The sequence below is a fragment of the Adiantum capillus-veneris genome, chromosome 11 (assembly GCF_014529385.1).
Source record: "Adiantum capillus-veneris isolate H3 chromosome 11, ASM1452938v2, whole genome shotgun sequence".
Classification (NCBI taxonomy): domain Eukaryota; kingdom Viridiplantae; phylum Streptophyta; class Polypodiopsida; order Polypodiales; family Pteridaceae; genus Adiantum; species Adiantum capillus-veneris.
In genome coordinates, this window is record NC_140941.1 from 163,313,622 (window position 1) to 163,323,948 (window position 10,327).

Below are 10,327 nucleotides of genomic sequence, written 5' to 3' on the forward strand. Positions count from 1 at the left end.
TAAGGAAACAAGGGCTGAAACTTGATGCAAAGAGTAACAATGAAGCAAAGTACATGGCTCTTGAAGGTGGTTTGCACATTTGCTTACAGTTGGGAATTAGACGCTTGCAAATCAAAGGAAATGCCTTGTTGGCCGTGAAGCAAGTATTGGGAGTATGGAAGAATAAGAATACTAAACTGAAGAATTTATGCTTCAAGGTGAAAAAGTTTGAAGCACAGAGTTTGCAACATATTGAGAGGTCTCAAAATGAAGAAGCTCATGATGCTGCCCAAGAAATAATCACTTGTGTGTTTGTGCTGAAGGAAAATGCCCCTTTATATCATGGGAGGAAAGTGTTATCAAAGGAGATGGATTTTCTGTTGACAGGTGTCCTACCTGAAGGTTTACCATCTTCCAAAAAGTAAGCATTTATAAGAAAAGCCAAGAAATACAAAATGCTTGATGATGTGCTTTACATGAAAGGAAGTGATTTAGTTTTGGGTCGTGTGCCTTGGAAAGAGAATATCTACAAGATTTTGGAAGAAAATCATGAGGGATCTTGTGGGGGCCATTTTTCCATGAAGATCATGTTGCATAAAATTTTGCAACAAGGCTATGTATGGACAAGCATTCAGAGGGATGTTAATCATTGGTGCAAGTTATGTTTGCCTTGCTAGAAGATGGGAAAGAGAATTTTGAAGCCCAAATGCGACAAACAATTCTAACTTTTGATGTGTTTGGAAAATGGGGTCTTGATGCTATCGGACCCTTACCTATGACTAGAAAAAGAAATGCTTACATTTTGACAGTAGTGGATTATTTGCCACGATGGGCAGAAGCCAAGGCTGTCAAACAGATTACCAGTAAGGAGATGGGAAAATTTTTTTATGAGCAGATATGCTGCAAATTTGGTGTGCCCCTAGAGATACTTTATGATAGAGGACCAGGATTTAGAGGAGAGATGTTTGATTTCTTATGCGGGAAGCTCAATATACAACATAGGTATAGTTCTTCTTATTATCCACAATGCAATGGTCTCAATGAGAGGTTCAATGGAGAGTTGGTAAAGATCTTGACAAAGATGACCCAGACACATGGAAATACTTGGGATTCAGAGTTTCCTTGTGCTTATGGGCCTACAGAACTGCTATCAAAAGAGCACAGGATTTTCTCCTTACCACTTGGTTATGGCACCAAGGAAGCTTTATTGCCAATTGAAGTGGAAATTCCTGCACTCAAGTTGTAGTCATTGGGAGATAAAGAGAAAACAAATGTTTGGCAGAAAATATTATTGGATTTACAATGTTTGCAATTGGACAGAGTTTAAGCGTTGAGCTACTATGAGGAAGTGTCAAACAAGGCTCAACTAAAATCCAATGAATGCGTGGAAGATAGGAAAATTGAAAAGGGTGATTTGGTGTTGCAATACAATAGTAAGTTGGACAATACCTTTCAGAAGAAGTTTCAACTCAAATGGGAAGGTCCTTTTACTATTGTGAATAAATTTGATAATGGCACCTATCAACTGGCATATTGGAGCGGTGCACGGCATAAATATCATGTTAATGGTTATAGATTGAAGAAGAATTTGGAGCATCTGATGACATTTGTGACAAATGAGATTCTATCACCAGAGGAAGACAGTGTGGAACCATCTGAGGATGTAATTGAGGTTTCTGGGGATGGGATGCAATAGTTGTTTACCCTAGGAACCTGTTCTTGTCATGAATGATCAAGCAAGAAAGGGGGGGTTGGCAACCTATGTCATGCATTTTTTTGGATCAACATAAAGTCACTAAGTCATGCCAAAAATCTTGCCCACTAGCCTCATGTATATATGTGTACATAGCCCTGCAAGTTTTGGAAGTGACCCTATAAAAATTCATGTACAAAGGTGTGATTTTTGCAAGTTTGGGTGCTAATGTTTTGGGTTGTTTGAGTCCCCAAAACATGGTTTTTAATAATTATTTTTAGCTGTGCTTTATAGATCATGAATCGGACTTGTACATCATGAGTTATGGGCATCTGAAGTGGGATGTCTCAACTTAGAAGGTGATGGCAGGTGCATGCGACAAAATCAATTGGGCCAACTTCAAGGTCTAAGATAAGAAATGCTGAAATTTTACATTTTTGGAGATAGCCGAGGTGATGGGCTTTGAGCTGTGTGTTACTGTGTGTCATTCAATGACCGAGCAGCAAGTTATGCCGTGGGGAAAGTTGTCCGAGAAGTTCTTATGCTTGGGGAGAGAGTTGGAATGTTTTGGACTTGGGAGGAATGAGGAGGAGGTTTCCATGTGGTGGGGAGATTATCCCACATGAGATGAGAAGAGGAAAAGGGAAAGTGGGGGGTATATAGGGCACATTGGGTGCCCACTATAGGTGTACCAAAGGAAGAGGAACTCTTCCAAGGCTTGGCTATGGGGGCTCGTGGGCTCATGGGGAGGGAGATGGCGCATTTTGGGAGTTCACACTGCCTAGAGAGGCACCTGGCCACTTATTTTGGTCCCCGACCACTTGCCCCCACCCCATTTCTTGATCAAAGGGTCACCAATAGTTCATTTTTTGCCCAAAAAAGGCCTAAAAGGAGCCAATTAAAAGATGCCTGAGCAGAGAACCTTGTCGACTAAGAAGAGAGAAAAATCTTGGGGATAAAAGATAAGAAAGTGTCCATTTTAATATCTACTACACCCGCACAACTTCCAGAGAGCTCAATTTTTAGCAAGAAAGAGTGCACCCCCGACTTCAAGCAGCCATAACTCTTTCATCCTTCATCTGTTTTTGTCTATGGATACTCTAAGGACATCTCCACAAGACAATCTTCTTCATGATGTCCCTTGTTTCTCCTAATTTTGAGTGTATTCCATGCTTGAAGGATTTTTTATAAATCTCTACAGGTGTTTACCACAGGCGTTTTTAGCCGTGCAATAGTTCTTCCTTCCTACGGTGTGGCTCGTGCAAGGCTATAGAGGCATTCATTTTCCTGCTCGTTTGCACGCTAAAAAAACATTACGGATTTTGCCTTGGCTTTGTCTAAACACCCGGTGCTAGACAAAGAGGTGTGACACCTAAACTGGTATGGTTGGTGTTGATACCCTACCATCTACTAGTACTTGGGATCCTTTCAAATCTCGAGTTCATGGAGGGAGGCCAAGCGGCCTCAGCTTATTTTTGGCTTAGGTAGGTTGGAGGTGTTCTGGCTTGCTCCCGGCGAAGTGAAATTCTCTCTATCCATAGTATAGAGGATGTGAATATGTGGACCGGTCGATCCCTACACAGGGTCCAGTACTCTGCTAGTTATTTTGTCATAAACTTTTTTATGTTATGGTAAACCCAGATTTTATCATTGCATTAATACATGGTTGACTGTTTTATTTAGATGGGGCATTTAAAGACTCTTTGTTGTCATTTTCTCATATCTATGTGCACTCTATTTCACCCTCCACTATACTCTTTCTCTCTCTCTCTTCTCGCAATGTAGTGTACACATATATTCACCTTCCATAATGTTATATTTCTTTGAGTACTCTTTCATTCAAAATACCCATTCATGAGTAGCACTAGTCTCTAAGTGCCTCTGGATGCAGTCCGGATCATGGCCTAAACTCCATGCTTGGTTGAGTGTCGAGAGCTCTTCCCCTATGCAGACACTCTTGCAACTCTGATGTATATTGAAAATTGTATAAAGGTGTGAATTATATATTTTGTGCATAGACCCCCGAGGAGAGGTATCGCTCAATAATGGCCGAGTGGTGGATCTTTGATGAACCTAATTTCCAAAGCTTAGTGAGAATAGCCAAATAGTGGATCTAGTGTCTACTCATCCTACAAGCTTTGTGTTAAACTACAAGTGTTATGATGGCCAAGTGTTGAATGCACTTAACTTTAATACATGGTTAGAATGGCCAAGTGGTGGATCATGGATGCACCCACCTACCAATACTTTGTTAGAATGGTGAGGTGGTGGATCAAAGTTATTTATATTGCACACACTTTGTTTAAAATGGGAAGCTTGTGTATGTAAGAGAAACCGGCCATTGCATCCACATTGCAAGATTTGGTTAGAATGGCCAAGTGATGGATCTTAATTGCATCCACTTTCCAAACTTGGTTAGAATGGCCAGTTGGTGGATCTAAGGTCTACATATTGCAAACACTTTGTTTAGAATAGAAAGGTGGTGGATATAGGAAAAATCAACCATTGCATCCACCTTGCAAGACCTAGGTAGAATGGCCAAGTGGTGGATTTTGAATTCAACCACTTTCAATAGTTGTCTAGAATGGCTAGGTGGTGGATATAAGGTCTACTTTTCTCTTTGTTGAAAATTTTAAATTGGAGGATTTAGGAGACACCAACCATTGCACCCACCCTCTAGAACCTGGCTAGGATGGCCAAGTGTTGGATCTTGGATGCACTCACCTTCCAGGACTTGGTTATAATGGCCCACCAGGGAATCTAAGGTCTATTTATTTTACACACTCTATTTGAAATTGAAATGTGGTGGATCTAGGAGACAACAAAAATTGGATCCATGTTTCAATCCTTGGATACAATGGCCAAGTGATGGATCTTTGATGTATCTACTTTTCTAATCTTTGTCAGAATGACCAAGTGGTGGATCAAGGGTCTACTCATTCCACAATCTTTGTGTAAAACTACAAGTGTTATGATGGCCAAGTGTTGCACCTAACTTTAAGACATGGTTAGAATGGCCAAGTGGTGGATCTTGGATGCACCCACCTACCAATAGTTGGTTAGTCTGACCAAGTGGTGGATGTATGGTCTATCTTTCCTACAAATACTAATATTTAAAATTAATAGATGGTGGACGTAGGAAAAACCAATCATTTCCTCCACATTGCAAGATTTGGTTAGAATGGCTAAGTGGTGGATCATGGATTGATACTTTGTTAGAATGGCCAAGTGGTGGATCTAAGGTGTTCATATTGGAAGTTGGTGGATGGAAGAAAAACTAACCAATTCATCCACCTAGCTTGCAAGATTTGGTTAGAATGGCCATGTGATGATTCCTAATTGCATCCACCTTCAAAACTTGGCTAGAATAGCTAGATCATTAGGAAGAGAATTGGATCTAAGAGGGCCTCTTTATTTGGTAGTTTAAGGAAGTCAAACCTTTTGTATTAAGAAATTCATCATAGGAATCTTTTGAATTCAAACAGGCAAAACGGCTAGCTTATTTGAATTCAAAGTTTCCCCCCCAAAATGGAATTTAAAATCTAGAGGGTAAAACCATATCATGTAGCATATCTATGGAAAGATCTTAACGCGTAGATTGTAGATCTATGATCTCCACTCAAATCAGAGATCATATGTGGGAGTTATGGAAGGCTAAAAATCATAAAACTATCCACCTCCTTTTTGAGGGGGAAAGTGCATCCTTTGACCACTCTTACATACCCATAATTCTTGCACACATGGTGTATACCTAATCGTCAAAATATTAATCACCTCCATAAGCTCATGGAAAATAAAGAGGCCCTCCTATACCCCATCCCCTTCCTAATGTGATGGATCTAAGGTCTATATATTGCACACACTTTGTTTAGAATAGGAAGTTGGTGGATGTATGAGAAACCAACCATTGCATACACCTTGCCAGACCTGGTTAGAATGGCCAAGTGGTGGATTTTTAATACAACGACCTTCAAGAATTGGCTAGACTGGCTAGGTGGTGGATCTAAGGTCTACCTTTCTCACACAGTTTGTTGAAATTTGTAAATTGGAGGATTTACAAGACCCTAACCATTACACCCACTTCCAAAACTTGGCTAGAATGGCTAGGTGTCAAATCTTGGATGCAGTCACCCTCTAGAACTTGGTTAGAATATCCCATTGGAAATCTAAGTCTACCTATTTTACACACTTTGTTTGTATTGCATGGTGGTGGATCTAGGAGACACCAACAACTAGATCACATTTCAAGCCTTGGTTGTAATGGCCAAGTAGTGGATCTAATGTTTACTTAACTCACAAATTGTGTAAAATTACAAGTGTTATGATGGTCAAGTGTTGAATGCACCTAACTTTAAGACATGGTTAGAATGGCCAAGTGGCGGATCATGGATGCACCCAAAATGGCCAAGTGGTGGATCATGGATGCACCCACTTACCAATACTTGGTTAGAATGGCCAAGTGGTAAATCTAAAGTGTTCATATTGCACACACTTTGTTAAAATGGGAAGTTAGTGGATGTAAGAGAAATCAACCATTGCATCCACATTGCCAGATTTGGTTAGAATGGCCAAGTGGTGGATTTTAATTGCATCCATGTTTAGTACTTTTTTAGAATGGCAAGATAATGGATATTAGGTCCACATATCGCACACACTTTATTTAGAATAGGAAGTTGGTGGATGTGGGAGAAACCAACCATTGCACACACCTTGCAAGAACTGGTAAGTATGTCCAAGTGGTGGATTTTGGATGCAACCACTTTCAAGAATTGGCTAGAATGGCTAGGTGGTGGATCTAAGGTCTACCTTTCTCAAACACTTTACTGAAATTTGTAAATTGGAGGATTTAGGAGACACCAACCATTGTACCTACTTCCAAAACTTGGATAGAATGGCCAAATTTTGGATCTTGGATGCACTCACCCTCCAAGACTTGGTTAGAATGGACCACGTGGGAATATAAGATCTACCTATTGCACACGCTTTATATGTAATTTCAAGGTGGTGGATCTAGGAGACACCAACAATTAGATACACACTTCATACCTTGCTTATAATGGTCGAGTGGCAGATCTTTGATCCACCTCCTTTCCAAATCTTAGTGAGAATGGCCAAATGGTGGATCTAATGTCTACTTATCTCACAAACTTTGTGTAAAAATACAAGTGTTATGATGGCCAAGTGTTTAATTCACCTAACTTAAATACATGGTTAGAATGGCCAAGTGGTTGATCATGGATGCACCCACCTACCAATACTTGGTTAGAATGGCTAGGTGGCGAATCTAACGTGTTCATATTGGACATACTTAGATTAAAATGGTAAGTTGGTGGATGTAAGAGAATCCAACCATTGCGAATGGCCAAGGGGTGGATCTTAATTGCATCCACCTTCAAAATTTGGTTAAAATGGTAGGTTGGTGGATCTAAGGTCTGCATATTGCACACACTTTGTTTCAAATAGTAATTTGGTGGATACAAGAGAAACCAAGCATTACATCCACCTTCAAAGACCTGGTTAGAATGGCCAAGTGGTGTATTTTGAATTCCACCTTCATGAACTGGATAGAATGGCTAGGTGGTGCATATAAGGTCTATATTTCTCACACACTTTTTTGAAAGTTGTAAATTGGAGGATTGAGGAGACACCAACTATTACACCCACATTTTAGAACTTGTTTAGAATGGCCAAGTGTTGAATCTTGGATGCACTCACCCTCCAGGACTTGGTTAGAATGGCCCACTAGTAAATCTAAGGTCTACTTATTTTAAACACTTTATTTTAAATTCACAAGTGGTGGATCTAGGATACAACAACAATTGGATCCATGTTTCAGGCCTTGGATATAATGGCCGAGTGATGGATCTTTGATGCACCTACTTTCCAAATCTTAGTCAAATTGACCAAGTTTTGGATCTAGGGTCTACTCATCCCACAAGATTTGTGTAGAATTACAAGTGTTGAATGCACCTAACTTTAAGATATGGTTAGAAAGGCCAACTGGTGGATCATGGATACACCCACCTACCAATAGTTGGTTAGAATGGCCAAGTGGTGGATCTACGGTCTATCTTTCTTGCAAACACTACTTAAAATTGATAGATTGTGGATGTAGGAGAAACCAACCATTGCATCTACCTTGCAAGGTTTGTTTAGAATCGCCAAGTAGTGGATGATGGATGCACCCACCTACCAATACTTGGGTAGAATGGCCATGTGGTGGATCTAAGGTGTTTATATTGCACACACTTTGTTGAAAATGAAAAGTTGGTGGATGTAAGAGAATCCAACCATTGCATCCACCCTCTGAGGTTTGGTTAGAATGTCCAAGGGATGGATCCTAATTGCATCCACCTTCAAAACTTGGTTATAATGGCTAGATGGTGGATCTAAGGTCTACATATCGCACACACTTTGTTCAGAATAGGAAGTTGGTTGGTAGAACAGACCGACCATTGAATACACTTTGCAAGACCTAGTTAAAATGGCCAAGTGGTGAATTTTGGATGCAACCACCTTCAAGGATTGTCTATATTGGCTAGATGGTGGATCTAAGGTTTACCTTTCTCACACACTTTGTTGAAATATGTAATGTGGAGGATTTAGGAGACAAAAAACATTGCACCCACTTCCAAAACTTGAATAGAATGGCCAGGTATTGGATCTTGGATACACTCACCCTCCGCGACTTGGTTAGAATGCCCAGTGGGAACTCTAAAATCTTCCTATTTCACACACTTTATTTAAAATTGCAAGGTGGTGAATCTAGGAGACACCAACAATTGGATCCACATTTCAAGCCTTGATTATAACGGTAGAGTGGTGAATCTTTCATGCACCTACTTTCTAAATTTTGGTTAGAATGGCAAAGTGGTAGATCTAGGGCCCACAAACTTTGTGTACAATTACAAGTGTTATGATGGTCAAGTATTGAATGCACCTAACTTTAAGACATGGTTAGAAAGGCCAAGTGGTGGTTCATGGATGCACCCACCTACAAATACTTGGTTAGAATGGCCACGTGGTAGATCTAAGATGTTCATATTGCACACACTTTGTTGAAAATGGGAAGTTGGTGGATGAAAGAGAATCCAACCATTGCATCCACTTTGCAAGATTTGGTTGGAATGGCCAAGTAGTGGATGTTGATTGCATCCACCTTCAAAACTTGGTTAGAATGGCCAGTTGGTGGATCTAAGGTCTACATATTGCACATATTTTGTTTAGAATAGGAAGTTGGTTGATATATGAGAAACCAACCATTGCATCCACCTTGCAAGACTTGGTTAAAATGGCCAAGTGGTGGATTTTGAATTCAACCACCTTCAAAAATTGGCTAGAATGGCTAGGTGGTGCATATAAAGTCTACCTTTCTCACACACTTTGTTGTTGAAAGTTGTAAATTGGAGGATTTAGCAGACACCAACCGTTGCATCCACCTTCCAAAACTTGGCTAGAATGGGCAAGTGTAGGATCTTTGGATGCACTCACCCTCCAAAACTTGGTTAGAATGGCTCACTGCAAAATCTAAGGTCTACCTATTTTACGCACATTATTTGAAATTGAAGGGTTTGGATCAAGGAGATAGTAACAATTGGATCCATGTTTCAAGCCTTAGATATAATGTGGTGGATCTTTGATGCACCTACTTTCCAAATCTTATCTAGAATGGCCAAATGATTGATGTAGTGACTACTCATCCCACAAGCTTTGAGTAAAACTACAAGTGTTATCATGGCCAAGTGTTGAATGCACCTAACTTTAAGACATGGTTAGAAAGGCCAAGTGGTGGTTCATGGATGCACCCACCTAACAATACTTGGTTAGAATTGTGAGGTGGTGGATCTAAGGTGTTTATATTGCACACACTTTGTTTCAAATGGGAAGTTGGTGGATGTAAGAAAATCGAGCCATTGCATCCACCTTGTAAGATTTGGTTCAAATGGACAAGTGGTAGATCTTAATTGCATCCAACTTCAAAACTTGGTTAGAATGGCCAGTTGGTGGACCTAAGGTCTACATATTGCACACACTTTGTTTAGAATAGGAAATAATTGGTGGATATAAGAGAAACCAAACATTACATCCACCTTGCAAGACCTAGTTAGAATGCCCTAGTGGTGGATTTTGAATTCAACCACCTTTAAGAATTGGCTAGAATGGGTAGGTGGTGCATATAAGTTCTACCTTTCTCACACACTTTGAAAGTTGTAAATTGGAGGATTAGGAGACACCAACCATTACACCCACCTTCCAGAACTTGGCTAGAATGACCAAGTGTAGGATCTTGGATGCACTCACCCTCAAAGGCTTGGTTAGAATAACTCTAGTAGGGAGTCTAAGATTTACCTATTTTACGTACTTTATTTGAATTGAAGGGTTTGGATCTAGGAGATAGCAACAATTGGATCCAGTTTTCAAGCCTCAGATTTAATGGCCGAGTGGTGGATCTTTGATGCACTTACTTTCCAAATTTTATTCAAAATGACCAAATGGTTGATGTAGTGACTACTCATCCCACAAGCTTTGAGTAAAACTACAAGTGTTATCATGGCCAAGTGTTGAATGCACCTAGCTTTAGGACATGGTTAGAGAGGCCAAGTGGTGGTCGATGGATGCACCCACCTACCAATACTTGGTTAGAATTGCAAGGTG